The following is a 15,814-nucleotide window of genomic DNA, read 5'->3' as shown; positions in this document are numbered from 1 at the left end:
GAACTGGATGCACCGCGAGTGCCCAAGGCGGCCTCGATCGCTGCTACCCTTTGATCGAGTGCGCGTGTGGTGCGAATCAAGGATGAGAACCCTTCTTCCATGATTTGATTCTGCCGGTCGAGCTGAGCGAGTATGCGTTCGTTGACCGAACCCTCGTTTTGTGCCCTCGGGTTCCCTCCTGGCTGTGGGTGCACTGACGGGTTAGGCCCGTCTTCCTCCTCTTGTCTCTCATTTCCCTCCGTACCTCCGCAATCTTGCATGGCTCGCTTGAGCTTTTTGTTGGAGATGTCCAATCGATCAACCAATTCCCTACGTTCCTCCTCGGGTTTTTGGCAAATTTCTTCGAGGGTGAGATAGTGTCCTCCCTCGGTGTAGTAGATGTCGTTGCGGCGAAGGTTTTGGGCATTGAAAACCATACCATTGGCGGTTTTGATCTCGGTGTGGCTTAGGTCCACCCCCTTTTTCTCCATGATCCAACTTAGGATCATCCCATAGGGTAGGCTAAGTCGGTTGTTCGTCTTACAGAATTCCATGTGTTTTAGCATGAGGGCCGGTAGGTTGAACTTAATTTTATGTTTTAGGAGGTACGCAAAGGTGCACTCCAAGCTCCCCACATCCTTGCTCTTGTTATTGGTGGGCAAGAGGCTATCGGTTACAATCATAACTAATATCTTTTGCTCCGCCGATAGCCACTTTCGGTTCGGTCGAGTGGCCGAGGTAAATCCATCCCCTTTCCCGAGTAAGTACCTGAGATAGTCCTTGTACCCCGTAGTTGGGGTGTCAATCCACCCTTTCTGGTCATAGCTAGACATACCCGTGGTGGTCAATTTCAAGAGTTTTGCCAAACGACCCTCGGAAAGCACAATTTCTTTATCACGGACCTTGGTGGTGATTTCTACCTTGTCACCTCGTTTGGTGGCTACAAGGTGTTTGTAGAATTCTTTTACCAAGTCGGGGTATGTATCCCCTTTGATGGCAAGGTAAGTGTCTAAGAGCCCTTGATGTCTAAGCATGTCAACCAATTCCGGAGAGAATTGGTCGGGTTCGAGTGCTTTACCTCCGATTACGGTGTAATCGGCATTGCTCCACTCCGGGGTGCAGATTCCGAGAGGTTTCTTTGGCATGGTGATGATCGTTTGTTGGTGACGTTTCCCGGCGACTCCTTTTTCCGGCACGGCGGCGACGGCGGTTTTCCGGCGGGTTTCCAGCGGCGGTTTTTTGCTTGTTTTCACGGGAGACGCCGGCGAGCAGCGTTTCTGGCGTTGATTTGGTGAGGGAAGGCGACGGTGTGCTGGTGGCGGCGGCCCCGTGTCGTTTTGGTGTTGCGTGGCAGCGGGTTGCTGCCGGGTTCGTCGTGGGCGACGGGAGGCGGCCGGCTGGGGCGGTGGCGCGGCGGCATGGTGTTGTCGCGAGGGAGGGGACGGCGGCGGCTGGCTCCGATGCTGGTCCGGCGAGGTGGGGCAGCAGCAGTCTTCGAGTGATGCCGGATGGTGGTGGCAACGGGCTGGAGCTGGGCGTCTACCGGGTGGAGTGGGGTGGCCGGTTTCGGGTGGTGATGCGGCGTCGCGGGCTGGCGGTCGTTTGTCGGCTGGCGGCGGCGTTTGGTTGGGCGGCGTCGCGTGGTTGCGGCGCTTCTACGGTGGACAACCGGTGAAGGTTAGGAGGGGCGTGAGAGAGAGGGGGAAGAGGGGGTTTGGGTGATTTGGGGAAGAAGGAGAAGGGTTTATGATTTGGGGATTTTATGGGTTTTAGGGATTCAGAGGGGTTTATCAAGGGAGTGTTTCCTTGTGGTTTCAAGAAACACTCATGGCTTGGTGGTTGGGACTTGGACTTGTAAATAGGAGGTTTAGGGTTCAATGTTTAATGGTGACATTAGGCATTTCTTGATGCATGGTTTTTGTCCCTTTCCTTGTTTCGTCCTTTAGTGGGGAAAGGGTTGGGTTAATGGCATAACTTGTGCTTTACCCCGTAGTGGAATTGAAATTCGATCAAAATCTTTATTCATAATACTTTCGAAATAGCTAAGCTAAATAAGTGGTCTTTATGACAAAAAGAGGGGGTGGTTACAAGGGGTGTGACGGTTTATCTCAGACAGAATTCGTTTTCTGGATTTTCTTCTGTGGGATCCGCATGGTCCTCGTCTTCCGGGACTGGGTTTCCATCTTCCGGGACCTCTTCGCTTCCGAGGTTGGCTTGAGTGTGGCTCATAACGAATACCTTTCCGGGAGCGCCGTAACTTCCTTGATGACCGGTGCCCCCGTGTTGGTCCACGGTGGCGGGGCGCGGTCTTTGGGGTCGAGTGCACTGGAAGGCCTTGTGCCCCTCCTCTCCGCAGTTGAAGCATCGCCAGGGGTTGCCTGCGCAATCCTTGCCCCTATGGCTTTTGTTGCATCTCGGGCAAGGGAAGCTTCTTGGATTAGCTTCGTTGTTTCCCAGGGTCGGTCTTTGGTTGGTCGGGTTGTTCGTCCTTGTGCCGGTGTCGTTTCTCGTTCTTTTCACTAGCGGTGCCCCACTTCCGGTGTTTCTTCTTCGTATTTGTTCCTGAACTCCGCGTTGGAGTAGTTGGATCCGATAGAGATTCGCGGCACTGGAGTAAGCCTCGTTGAGGGTCCGAGGTCTGCTTACCACTAGCGCCTTTCGAGCTTCGAAGTTGAGGCCCGACACGAATCTCTCTATCTTGGTTACCGCGGTGGGGACTAGCTCTGGCGCGAAGCGTGCCAGCTCGAGGAATCGTTTATGGTATTCTACGACGGTGGCCATTCCTTGTTTTAGATGAAGGAACTCTTCGTACATGGATGCCTTCACGTGGGTTGGATAGAATCTCTCTCGTAGTCGTGTCTTGAGGTCCTCCCAATTGAACCCCGGTTCTTGTTGATAAGTGGGTCCCTCGTGGATCCACCAGAGACTATGGGGGGCCTTTTTCCCTAATTAATCATTATGATTTATTCTTTCTCTTGGGCTATTGATTAATTAATTAAATGGATTTAGGGGCCGTAACACGGGGTGTTACAGCCTCCCCCCGCCCAGCGCCTAGGCGCGATTTTTGCAGCACTGCTCACCACTATACTACAACGATTCGCGCGGCAGTACAGGACAGTCACATATTACTATTTAAGTAAACCCAATCCAATGTGACACCATGGTGCGTGTGGCCATGTAATTGCAACTGAAACTAGCATTTCACAGGCGGGAATACTCACCACCAATGCTGCATAAAACGTTAGGCGCCGATTTTTTTATTTATTTTTTTTAGTTTTTTTTTATTTTTAATAAAATTAAAAATTAAAATTTTTTAAATTTAGTAATAAAACATAAGGTTTCCATAGTTGTTTCTTAGAAACTATTTACGAAAGTGGTTGTAAAATTGTTCAAAATATTGTTTAAACCATCAAAATACATAAAAAACTAAAATCAAGAACTAAAGAGGCATTTTTTTGAGAAATTAGTGGACCAAACCGCCTTTGGCTGTTTGCGGTGTATAGATCTCGAAAAAATACGCGATTTGAAAAAAAAATTGACCAAATCAGACAACCGAGTCAAAAGTTATGCCTTCCAAAACTTTTTCGACATTTTCAAAATAAAAAATAAAAATTCGCCGAACCGGCCGGTTAGGCGGTCTAGGCCATTCCTCGCGGCGGCCTCCCCCCACCCAGCGCCTAGGCGTGATTTTTGCAGCACTGCTCACCACTATACTACAACGATTCGCGCGGCAGAACAGGACAGTCACATATTACTATTTATGTAAACCCAATCCAATGTGACACCATGGTGCGTGTGGCCATGTAATTGCAACTGAAACTAGCATTTCATAGTCGGACAAAGTACCTGCTAGGTCCCCGTAGTGTAGCGTTTTGTTCAATTTAGTCATTGTACCTTTATTTCGTGTAATTTAGTCCATTTACTTTAAGATTTTGAACAATTAAGGACAATATTAACACCGATAATTTTTTCCGTTAAGTTTGTCCACGCGGCATTCGAACTGCCATGTCAGATTGTGCGATATGGCATAAAAGAGTATAAATCGGACAAAAATAATGTTAACAGCTCAGACCTTAGCTCAGTTGGTAGAGTGGTGGACTGTAGCTGGACTAATCTAAATTGGAAATCCTTAAGTCGCTGGTTTGATTCCGGCAGGTTGGATTGATGTTCTACAATATTAAGCTTTTTAATTTTTCCTTTGAAAAGCTAAAAAAAAAAAAAAATACGCCGTTGCTGGGGATCGAACCCGGGTCTCCTGCATAACAGGCGGGGATACTCACCACTATACTACAACGACTCATGCGGTAGAACAGGACAGTCACAAATTTCTATTTAAGTAAGTCCAATCAAATGTGGCACCATGGTTCGTGTCGCGATCTAATTGCAACTGAAACTAACATTTCATAGTCGGACAAAGTACCTGTTTAGTCCCTGTACTGTAGCTTTTTGTTCAATTTAGTTATTGTACGTTTATTTTGTGTAATCTAGTCCCGGTACTTTAAGATTTAGAACAATTAAGGACAACATTAACACCGTAATTTTTTCCGTTAAGTTTTTTTCTACGTGGCATTCGAACTGCCATGTCGGATTGTGCGATGTGGCATAAAAGAGTGCAATACGGACAAAAATATAGTTAATAGCTCTGACCTTAGCTCAATTAGTAGAGCGGAGGACTGTAGTTTGATTAATCTAAGTTGGAAATCCTTAGGTCGCTGGTTCGAATCCGGCAGGTCGGATTGATTTTTTACAATATTAAGCTTTTTAATTTTTCCTTTGAAGAGCTAAAAAAAAAACGCTGTTGCCGGGGATCGAACCCAGGTCTCCCGCGTGACAGGCGGGAATACTCACCACCAATGCTGCATAAAACGTTAGGCGCCACCTAGGCGGCTAGGGGGCGCCTAGGCGCCGATTTTTTTATTTATTTTTTTTAGTTTTTTTTTTATTTTTAATAAAATTAAAAATTAAAATTTTTTAAATTTAGTAATAAAACATAAGGTTTCCATAGTTGTTTCTTAGAAACTATTTACGAAAGTGGTTGTAAAATTGTTCAAAATATTGTTTAAACCATCTAAATACATAAAAAAACTAAAATCAAGAACTAAAGAGGCATTTTTTTGAGAAATTAGTGGACCAAACCGCCTTTGGCTGTTTGCGGTGTAAAGATCTCGAAAAAATACGCGATTTGAATAAAAAAATTGACCAAATCAGACAACCGAGTCAAAAGTTATGCCTTCCAAAACTTTTTCGACATTTTCAAAATAAAAAATAAAAAATCGCCGAACCGGCCGGTTAGGCGGTCTAGGCCATTCCTCGCGGCGGCCTCCCCCCGCCCAGCGCCTAGGCGCGATTTTTGCAGCATTGCTCACCACTATACTACAACGATTCGCGCGGCAGAACAGGACAGTCACATATTACTATTTAAGTAAACCCAATCCAATGTGACACCATGGTGCGTGTGGCCATGTAATTGCAACTGAAACTAGCATTTCATAGTCGGACAAAGTACCTGTTAGGTCCCCGTAGTGTAGCGTTTTGTTCAATTTAGTCATTGTACCTTTATTTCGTGTAATTTAGTCCATTTACTTTAAGATTTTGAACAATTAAGGACAATATTAACACCGATAATTTTTTCCGTTAAGTTTGTCCACGCGGCATTCGAACTGCCATGTCAGATTGTGCGATATGGCATAAAAGAGTATAAATCGGACAAAAATAATGTTAACAGCTCAGACCTTAGCTCAGTTGGTAGAGTGGTGGACTGTAGCTGGACTAATCTAAATTGGAAATCCTTAAGTCGCTGGTTTAATTCCGGCAGGTTGGATGATGTTCTACAATATTAAGCTTTTTAATTTTTCCTTTGAAGAGCTAAAAAAAAAAAAAAAAGACACCGTTGCTGGGGATTGAACCAGAGTCTCCCTCGTGACAGGCGGGGATACTCACCACTATACTACAACGACTCACGCAGTAAAACAGGACAGTCACAAATTTCTATTTAAGTAAGTCCAATCAAATGTGGCACCATGGTTCGTGTGGCGATCTAATTGCAACTGAAACTAACATTTCATAGTCGGACAAAGTACCTGTTTAGTCCCTGTACTGTAGCGTTTTGTTCAATTTAGTTATTGTACGTTTATTTTGTGTAGTCTAGTCCCGGTACTTTAAGATTCAGAACAATTAAGGACAACATTAACACCGTAATTTTTTCCGTTAAGTTTTTTTCTACGTGGCATTCGAACTGCCATGTCGGATTGTGCGATGTGGCATAAAAGAGTGCAATACGGACAAAAATATAGTAAATAGCTTTGACCTTAGCTCAGTTGGTAGAGCGGAGGACTGTAGTTTGATTAATCTAAGTTGGAAATCCTTAGGTCGCTGGTTTGAATCCGGCAGGTTGGACTGATTTTTTACAATATTAAGCTTTTTAATTTTTCCTTTGAAGAGCTAAAAAAAAAACGCTGTTGCCGGGGATCGAACCCAGGTCTCCCCCGTGACAGGCGGGAATACTCACCACCAATGCTGCATAAAACGTTAGGCGCCCCCTAGGCGGCTAGGGGGCGCCTAGGCGCCGATTTTTTTATTTATTTTTTTAGTTTTTTTTTTATTTTTAATAAAATTAAAAATTAAAATTTTTTAAATTTTGTAATAAAACATAAGGTTTCCATAGTTGTTTCTTAGAAACTATTTACGAAAGTGGTTGTAAAATTGTTCAAAATATTGTTTAAACCATCTAAATACATAAAAAACTAAAATCAAGAATTAAAGAGGCATTTTTTTGAGAAATTAGTGGACCAAACCGCCTTTGGCTGTTTGCGGTGTAAAGATCTCGATAAAATACGCGATTTGAAAAAAAAATTGACCAAATCAGACAACCGAGTCAAAAGTTATGCCTTTCAAAACTTTTTCGACATTTTCAAAATAAAAAATAAAAATTCGCCGAACCAGCCGGTTAGGCGGTCTAGGCCATTCCTCGCGGCGGCCACCCCCCGCCCAGCGCCTAGGCGCGATTTTTGCAGCACTGCTCACCACTATACTACAACGACTCGCGCGGCAGAACAGGACAGTCACATATTACTATTTAAGTAAACCCAATCCAATGTGACACCATGGTGCGTGTGGCCATGTAATTGCAACTGAAACTAGCATTTCATAGTCGGACAAAGTACCTGTTAGGTCCCCGTAGTGTAGCGTTTTGTTCAATTTAGTCATTGTACCTTTATTTCGTGTAATTTAGTCCATTTACTTTAAGATTTTGAACAATTAAGGACAATATTAACACCGATAATTTTTTCCGTTAAGTTTGTCCACGCGGCATTCGAACTGCCATGTCAGATTGTGCGATATGGCATAAAAGAGTATAAATCGGACAAAAATAATGTTAACAGCTCAGACCTTAGCTCAGTTGGTAGAGTGGTGGACTGTAGCTGGACTAATCTAAATTGGAAATCCTTAAGTCGCTGGTTTAATTCCGGCAGGTTGGATGATGTTCTACAATATTAAGCTTTTTAATTTTTCCTTTGAAGAGCTAAAAAAAAAAAAAAAAGACACCGTTGCTGGGGATTGAACCAGAGTCTCCCTCGTGACAGGCGGGGATACTCACCACTATACTACAACGACTCACGCAGTAAAACAGGACAGTCACAAATTTCTATTTAAGTAAGTCCAATCAAATGTGGCACCATGGTTCGTGTGGCGATCTAATTGCAACTGAAACTAACATTTCATAGTCGGACAAAGTACCTGTTTAGTCCCTGTACTGTAGCGTTTTGTTCAATTTAGTTATTGTACGTTTATTTTGTGTAGTCTAGTCCCGGTACTTTAAGATTCAGAACAATTAAGGACAATATTAACACCGTAATTTTTTCCGTTAAGTTTTTTTCTACGTGGCATTCGAACTGCCATGTCGGATTGTGCGATGTGGCATAAAAGAGTGCAATACGGACAAAAATATAGTAAATAGCTTTGACCTTAGCTCAGTTGGTAGAGCGGAGGACTGTAGTTTGATTAATCTAAGTTGGAAATCCTTAGGTCGCTGGTTTGAATCCGGCAGGTTGGACTGATTTTTTACAATATTAAGCTTTTTAATTTTTCCTTTGAAGAGCTAAAAAAAAAACGCTGTTGCCGGGGATCGAACCCAGGTCTCCCCCGTGACAGGCGGGAATACTCACCACCAATGCTGCATAAAAAAATTGACCAAATCAGACAACCGAGTCAAAAGTTATGCCTTCCAAAACTTTTTCGACATTTTCAAAATAAAAAATAAAAATTCGCCGAACCGGCCGGTTAGGCGGTCTAGGCCATTCCTCGCGGCGGCCTCCCCCCGCCCAGCGCCTAGGCACGATTTTTGCAGCACTGCTCACCACTATACTACAACGACTCGCGCGGCAGAACAGGACAGTCACATATTACTATTTAAGTAAGTCCAATCAAATGTGGCACCATGGTTCGTGTGGCGATCTAATTGCAACTGAAACTAACATTTCATAGTCGGACAAAGTACCTGTTTAGTCCTTGTACTGTAGCGTTTTGTTCAATTTAGTTATTGTTCGTTTATTTTGTGTAATCTAGTCCCGGTACTTTTAGATTTAGAACAATTAAGGACAACATTAACACCGTAATTTTTTCCGTTAAGTTTTTTTCTACGTGGCATTCGAACTGCCTTGTCGGATTGTGCGATGTGGCATAAAAGAGTGCAATACGGACAAAAATATAGTTAATAGCTCCGACCTTAGCTCAGTTGGTAGAGCGGAGGACTGTAGTTTGATTAATTTAAGTTGGAAGTTGGAAATCCTTAGGTCGCTGGTTCGAATCCGGCAGGTCGGATTGATATTTTACAATATTAAGCTTTTAAATTTTTCCTTTGAAGAGCTAAAAAAAAAAAACACTGTTGCCGGGGATCGAACCCAGGTCTCCCGCGTGACAGGCGGGAATACTCACCACCAATGCTGCATAAAACGTTAGGCGCCCCCTAGGCGGCTAGGGGGCGCCCAGGTGCCGATTTTTTTATTTATTTTTTTTAGTTTTTTTTGTATTTTTAATAAAATTAAAAATTCAAATTTTTTAAATTTAGTAATAAAACATAAGGTTTCCATAGTTGTTTCTTAGAAACAATTTACGAAAGTGGTTGTAAAATTGTTCAAAATATTTTTTAAACCATCTAAATACATTAAAAACTAAAATCAAGAACTAAGGAGGCATTTTTTTGAGAAATTAGTGGACTAAACCGCCTTTGGCTGTTTGCGGTGTATAGATCTCGAAAAAATACGCGATTTGAAAAAAAAATTGACCAAATCAGACAACCGAGTCAAAAGTTATGCCTTCCAAAACTTTTTCGACATTTTCAAAATAAAAAATAAAAATTCGCCGAACCGGCGGGTTAGGCGGTCTAGGCCATTCTTCGCGGCGGCCTCCCCCCGCCCAGCGCCTAGGCGCGATTTTTGCAGCACTGCTCACCACTATACTACAACGACTCGCGCGGCAGAACAGGACAGTCACATATTACTATTTAAGTAAACCCAATCCAATGTGACACCATGGTGCGTGTGGCCATGTAATTGCAACTGAAACTAGCATTTCATAGTCGGACAAAGTAACTGTTAGGTCCCCATAGTGTAGCGTTTTGTTCAATTTAGTCATTGTACCTTTATTTCGTGTAATTTAGTCCATTTACTTTAAGATTTTGAACAATTAAGGACAATATTAACACCGATAATTTTTTTCGCTAAGTTTGTCCACGCGGCATTCGAACTGCCATGTCAGATTGTGCGATATGGCATAAAAGAGTATAAATCGGACCAAAATAATGTTAACAGCTCTGACCATAGCTCAGTGGGTAGAGTGGTGGACTGCAGTTGGACTAATCTAAATTGGAAATCCTTAGGTCGCTGGTTTGATTTCGGCAAGTTGGATTGATGTTCTAATATATTAAGCTTTTTAATTTTTCCTTTGAAGAGCTAAAAAAAATAAGAAAAAGAAAAAGGAAAAAAGACGCTGTTGCCGGGGATCGAACCCGGGTCTCCCGCGTGACAGGCGGGGATACTCACCACTATACTACAACGACTCGCGCGGCAGAACAGGACAGTCACAAATTTCTATTTAAGTAAGTCCAATCAAATGTGGCACCATGGTTCGTGTGGCGATCTAATTGCAACTGAAACTAACATTTCATAGTTGGACAAAGTACCTGTTTAGTCCTTGTACTGTAGCGTTTTGTTCAATTTAGTTATTGTTCGTTTATTTTGTGTAATCTAGTCCCGGTACATTTAGATTTAGAACAATTAAGGACAACATTAACACCGTAATTTTTTCCGTTAAGTTTTTTTCTACGTGGCATTCTAACTGCCATGTCGGATTGTGCGATGTGGCATAAAAGAGTGCAATACGGACAAAAATATAGTTAATAGCTCCGACCTTAGCTCAGTTGGTAGAGCGGAGGACTGTAGTTTGATTAATTTAAGTTGGAAGTTGGAAATCCTTAGGTAGCTGGTTCGAATCCGGCAGGTCGGATTGATTTTTTACAATATTAAGCTTTTTAATTTTTCCTTTGAAGAGCTAAAAAAAAACACTGTTGCCGGGGATCGAACCCAGGTCTCCCGCGTGACAGGCGGGAATACTCACCACCAATGCTGCATAAAACGTTAGGCGCCCCCTAGGCGGCTAGGGGGCGCCCAGGTGCCGATTTTTTTATTTATTTTTTTTAGTTTTTTTTTTATTTTTAATAAAATTAAAAATTAAAATTTTTTAAATTTAGTAATAAAACATAAGGTTTCCATAGTTGTTTCTTAGAAACAATTTACGAAAGTGGTTGTAAAATTGTTCAAAATATTTTTTAAACCATCTAAATACATAGAAAACTAAAATCAAGAACTAAGGAGGCATTTTTTTGAGAAATTAGTGGACTAAACCGCCCTTGGCTGTTTGCGGTGTATAGATCTCGAAAAAATACGCGATTTGAAAAAAAAAATTGACCAAATCAGACAACCGAGTCAAAAGTTATGCCTTCCAAAACCTTTTCGACATTTTCAAAATAAAAAGTAAAAATTCGCCGAACCGGCCGGTTAGGCGGTCTAGGCCATTCCTCGCGGCGGCCTCCCTCCCGCCAAGCGCCGAGGCGCGATTTTTACAGCACTGCTCTCCACTATACTACAACGACTCGCGCGGCAGAACAGGACAGTCACATATTACTATTTAAGTATACCCAACCCAATGTGACACCATGGTGCGTGTAGCCATGTAATTGCAACTGAAACTAGCATTTCATAGTCGGACAAAGTACCTGTTAGGTCCCCGTAGTGTAGCGTTTTGCTCAATATAGTCATTGTACCTTTATTTCGTGTAATTTAGTCCATTTACTTTAAGATTTTGAACAATTAAGGACAATATTAACATCGATAATTTTTTCCGTTAAGTTTGTCCACGCGGCATTCGAACTGCCATGTCAGATTGTGCGATATGGCATCAAAGAGTATAAATCGGACAAAAATAATGGTAACAGCTCTGACCTTAGCTCAGTGGGTAGAGTGGTGGACTGTAGCTGGACTAATCTAAATTGGAAATCCTTAAGTCGCTGGTTTGATTCCGGCAGGTTGGATTGATGTTCTACAATATTAAGCTTTTTAATTTTTCCTTTGAAGAGCTAAAAAAAAAAAAAAAAAAAAAAGACGCCGTTGCTGGGGATCGAACTCGGGTCTCTCATGTGACAGGTGGGGATACTCACCACTATACTACAACGACTCGCGCGGCAGAACAAGACAGTCACAAATTTCTATTTAAGTAAGACCAATCAAATGTGGCACCATGGTTCGTGTGGCGATCTAATTGCAACTGAAACTAACATTTCATAGTCGGACAAAGTACCTGTTTAGTCCCTGTATTCTAGCGTTTTGTTCAATTTAGTTATTGTACGTTTATTTTGTGTAATCTAGTCCCGGTACTTTAAGATTTAGAACAATTAAGGACAACATTAACACCGTAATTTTTTCCGTTAAGTTTTTTTCTACGTGGCATTCGAACTGCCATGTCGGATTGTGCGATGTGGCATAAAAGAGTGCAATACGGACAAAAATATAGTTAATAGCTCCGACCTTAGCTCAGTTGGTAGAGCGGAGGACTGTAGTTTGATTAATCTAAGTTGGAAATCCTTAGGTTGCTGGTTCGAATCCGGCAGGTCGGATTGATTTTTTACAATATTAAGCTTTTTAATTTTTACTTTGAAGAGCTAAAAAAAAAACGCTGTTGCCGGGGATCGAACCCAGGTCTCCCGCGTGACAGGCGGGAATACTCACCACCAATGCTGCATAAAACATTAGGCGCCCACTAAGCAGCTAGGGGGCGCCTAGGCGCCGATTTTTTTATTTATTTTTTTTAGTTTTTTTTTTATTTTTAATAAAATTAAAAATTAAAATTTTTTAAATTTAGTAATAAAACATAAGGTTTCCGTAGTTGTTTCTTAGAAACTATTTACGAAAGTGGTTGTAAAATTGTTCAAAATATTGTTTAAACCATCTAAATACATAAAAAACTAAAATTAAGAACTATAGAGGCATTTTTTGAGAAATTAGTGGACCAAACCGCCTTTGGCTTTTTGCGGTGTATAGATCTCGAAAAAATACGCGATTTGAAAAAAAAATTGACCAAATCAGACAACCGAGTCAAAAGTTATGCCTTCCAAAACTTTTTCGACATTTTCAAAATAAAAAATAAAAATTCGCCGAACCGGCCGGTTAGGCGGTCTAGGCCATTCCTCGCGGCGGCCTCCCCCCGCCAAGCGCCGAGGCGCGATTTTTACAGCACTGCTCACCACTATACTACAACGACTCGCGCGGCAGAACAGGACAGTCACATATTACTATTTAAGTAAACCCAATCCAATGTGACACCATGGTGCGTGTGGCCATGTAATTGCAACTGAAACTAGCATTTCATAGTCGGACAAAGTACCTGTTAGGTCCCCGTAGTGTAGCGTTTTGTTCAATTTAGTCATTGTACCTTTATTTCGTGTAATTTAGTCCATTTACTTTATGATTTTGAACAATTAAGGACAATATTAACACTGATAATTTTTTCCGTTAAGTTTGTCCACGCGGCATTCGAACTGCCATGTCAGATTGTGCGATATGCATAAAAGAGTATAAATCGGACCAAAATAATGTTAACAGCTTAGACCTTAGCTCAGTGGGTATAGTGGTGGACTGCAGTTGGACAAATCTAAATTGGAAATCCTTAGGTCGCTGGTTTGATTCCGGCAGGTTGGATTGATGTTCTAATATATTAAGCTTTTTAATTTTTCCTTTGAAGAGTTAAAAAAAAATAAAAAAAGACGCCGTTGCCGAGGATCGAACCCGAGTCTCCCGCGTGACAGGCGAGGATACTCACCACTATACTACAACGACTCGCGCAGCAAAACAGGACAGTCACAAATTTCTATTTAAGTAAGTCGAATCAAATGTGGCACCATGGTTCGTGTCGCGATCTAATTGCAACTGAAACTAACATTTCATAGTCGGACAAAGTACCTGTTTTAGTCCTTGTACTGTAACGTTTTGTTCAACTTAGTTATTGTACGTTTATTTTGTGTAATCTAGTCCCGGTACTTTAAGATTTAGAACAATTAAGGACAACATTAACACCGTAATTTTTTCCGTTAAGTTTTTTTCTACGTGGCATTCGAACTGCCATGTCGGATTGTGCGATGTGGCATAAAAGAGTGCAATACAGACAAAATATAGTTAATAGCTCCGACCTTAGCTCAGTTGGAAGAGCGGAGGACTGTAGTTTGATTAATCTAAGTTGGAAATCCTTAGGTCGCTGGTTCGAATCCGGCAGGTCGGATTGATTTTTTACAATATTAAGCTTTTTAATTTTTCCTTTGAAGAGCTAAAAAAAAAATGCTGTTGCCGGGGGATCGAACCCAGGTCTCCGCGTGACAGGCAGGAATACTCACCACCAATGCTGCTTAAAACGTTAGGCGCCGATTTTTTTATTTATTTTTTTTTTGTTTTTTTTAATTTTAATAAAATTAAAAATTAGAATTTTTTAAATTAGTAATAAAACATAAGGTTTCCATAGTTGTTTCTTAGAAACTATTTACGGAAAGTGGTTGTAAAATTGTTCAAAATATTGTTTAAACCATCTAAATACATAAAAAACTAAAATTAAGAACTAAAGAGGCATTTTTTTTTGAGAAATTAGTGGACACATCACCGCCTTTGGCTTTTTTCGGTGTATAGATCTCGAAAAAATACGCGATTTGAAAAAAAAATTGACCAAATCAGACAACCGAGTCAAAAGTTATGCCTTCCAAAACTTTTTCGACATTTTCAAAATAAAAAATAAAAATTCGCCGAACCGGCCGGTTAGGCGGTCTAGGCCATTCCTCGCGGCGGCCTCCCCCGCCAAGCGCCGAGGCGCGATTTTTACAGCACTGCTCACCACTATACTACAACGACTCGCGCGGCAGAACAGGGCAGTCACATATTACTATTTAAGTAAACCCAATCCAATGTGACACCATGGTGCGTGTGGCCATGTAATTGCAACTGAAACTAGCATTTCATAGTTGGACAAAGTACTGTTAGGTCCCCGTAGTGTAGCGTTTTGTTCAATTTAGTCATTGGTACCTTTATTTCGTGTAATTTAGTCCATTTACTTTAAGATTTTGAACAATTAAGGACAATATTAACACCGATAATTTTTTCCGTTAAGTTTGTCCACGCGGCATTCGAACTGCCATGTCAGATTGTGCGATATGCATAAAGAGTATAAATCGGACCAAAATAATGTTAACAGCTTTAGACCTTAGCTCAGTGGGTAGAGTGGTGGACTGCAGTTGGACAAATCTAAATTGGAAATCCTTAGGTCGCTGGTTTGATTCCGGCAGGTTGGATTGATGTTCTAATATATTAAGCTTTTTAATTTTTCCTTTGAAGAGTTAAAAAAAAAATAAAAAAAGACGCCAATTGCCGAGGATCGAACCCAGGTCTCCCGTGTGACAGCAGGGATACTCACCACTATACTACAACGACTCGCGCGGGTAAAACAGGACAGTCACAAATTTCTATTTAAGTAAGTCCAATCAAATGTGGCACCATGGTTCGTGTCGCGATCTAATTGCAACTGAAACTAACATTTCATAGTCGACAAAGTACCTGTTTAGTCCTGTACTGTACGTTTTGTTCAATTTAGTTATTGTACGTTTATTTTGTGTAATCTAGTCCCGGTACTTTAAGATTTAGAACAATTAAGGACAACATTAACACCGTAATTTTTTCCGTTAAGTTTTTTTCTACGTGGCATTCGAACTGCCATGTCGGATTGTGCGATGTGGCATAAAAGAGTGCAATACGGACAAAAATATAGTTAATAGCTCCGACCTTAGCTCAGTTGGTAGAGCGGAGGACTGTAGTTTGATTAATCTATCTAAGTTGGAAATCCTTAGGTCGCTGGTTCGAATCCGGCAGGTCGGATTGATTTTTACAATATAAGCTTTTAATTTTTCCTTTGAAGAGCTAAAAAAAAAACGCTGTTGCCGGGATCGAACCCAGGTCTCCCGCGTGACAGGCGGAATACTCACCACCAATGCTGCATAAAACGTTAGGCACCCCTAGGCGGCTCGGGGGCCGCCTAGGCGCCGATTTTTTTATTTTTTTTAGTTTTTTTTTATTTTTAATAAAATTAAAAATTAAAATTTTTTAAATTTAGTAATAAAACATAAGGTTTCCATAGTTGTTTCTTAGAAACTATTTACGAAAGTGGTTGTAAAATTGTTAAAAATATTGTTTAAACCATCAAATACATAAAAAACTAAAATTAAGAACTATAGAGGCATTTTTTTGAGAAA

General features: G+C 41.3%; 8 non-coding genes across 8 annotated transcripts; 5 read left to right on the top strand and 3 right to left on the bottom strand.

Moving 5' to 3' along the window:
* Window positions 1-4,204: 4,204 nt before the first annotated feature.
* TRNAN-GUU lies at window positions 4,205-4,276 on the bottom strand. Its single transcript has one exon. It is a non-coding gene; the product is annotated as a tRNA-Asn (tRNA).
* A 4,422-nt stretch (window positions 4,277-8,698) lies between these two features.
* TRNAY-GUA lies at window positions 8,699-8,799 on the top strand. Its single transcript has 2 exons — window positions 8,699-8,735; window positions 8,764-8,799. It is a non-coding gene; the product is annotated as a tRNA-Tyr (tRNA).
* Window positions 8,800-9,964: 1,165 nt separating this feature from the next.
* Window positions 9,965-10,036, bottom strand: TRNAD-GUC. The gene has a single exon. It is a non-coding gene; the product is annotated as a tRNA-Asp (tRNA).
* Window positions 10,037-10,381: 345 nt separating this feature from the next.
* TRNAY-GUA lies at window positions 10,382-10,482 on the top strand. The gene is made up of 2 exons: window positions 10,382-10,418; window positions 10,447-10,482. It is a non-coding gene; the product is annotated as a tRNA-Tyr (tRNA).
* Window positions 10,483-12,054: 1,572 nt separating this feature from the next.
* Window positions 12,055-12,148, top strand: TRNAY-GUA. Its single transcript has 2 exons — window positions 12,055-12,091; window positions 12,113-12,148. It is a non-coding gene; the product is annotated as a tRNA-Tyr (tRNA).
* A 1,147-nt stretch (window positions 12,149-13,295) lies between these two features.
* Window positions 13,296-13,367, bottom strand: TRNAD-GUC. The gene has a single exon. It is a non-coding gene; the product is annotated as a tRNA-Asp (tRNA).
* Window positions 13,368-13,712: 345 nt separating this feature from the next.
* Window positions 13,713-13,806, top strand: TRNAY-GUA. The gene is made up of 2 exons: window positions 13,713-13,749; window positions 13,771-13,806. It is a non-coding gene; the product is annotated as a tRNA-Tyr (tRNA).
* A 1,536-nt stretch (window positions 13,807-15,342) lies between these two features.
* TRNAY-GUA lies at window positions 15,343-15,440 on the top strand. The gene is made up of 2 exons: window positions 15,343-15,379; window positions 15,405-15,440. It is a non-coding gene; the product is annotated as a tRNA-Tyr (tRNA).
* The last annotated feature ends 374 nt before the right edge of the window (window positions 15,441-15,814 follow it).

This window comes from Ipomoea nil, unplaced genomic scaffold (assembly GCF_001879475.1).
Source record: "Ipomoea nil cultivar Tokyo-kokei standard unplaced genomic scaffold, Asagao_1.1 scaffold2701, whole genome shotgun sequence".
NCBI classification, from domain to species: Eukaryota; Viridiplantae; Streptophyta; class Magnoliopsida; order Solanales; family Convolvulaceae; genus Ipomoea; species Ipomoea nil.
This window is presented reverse-complemented; position numbering and strand designations above follow the sequence as displayed.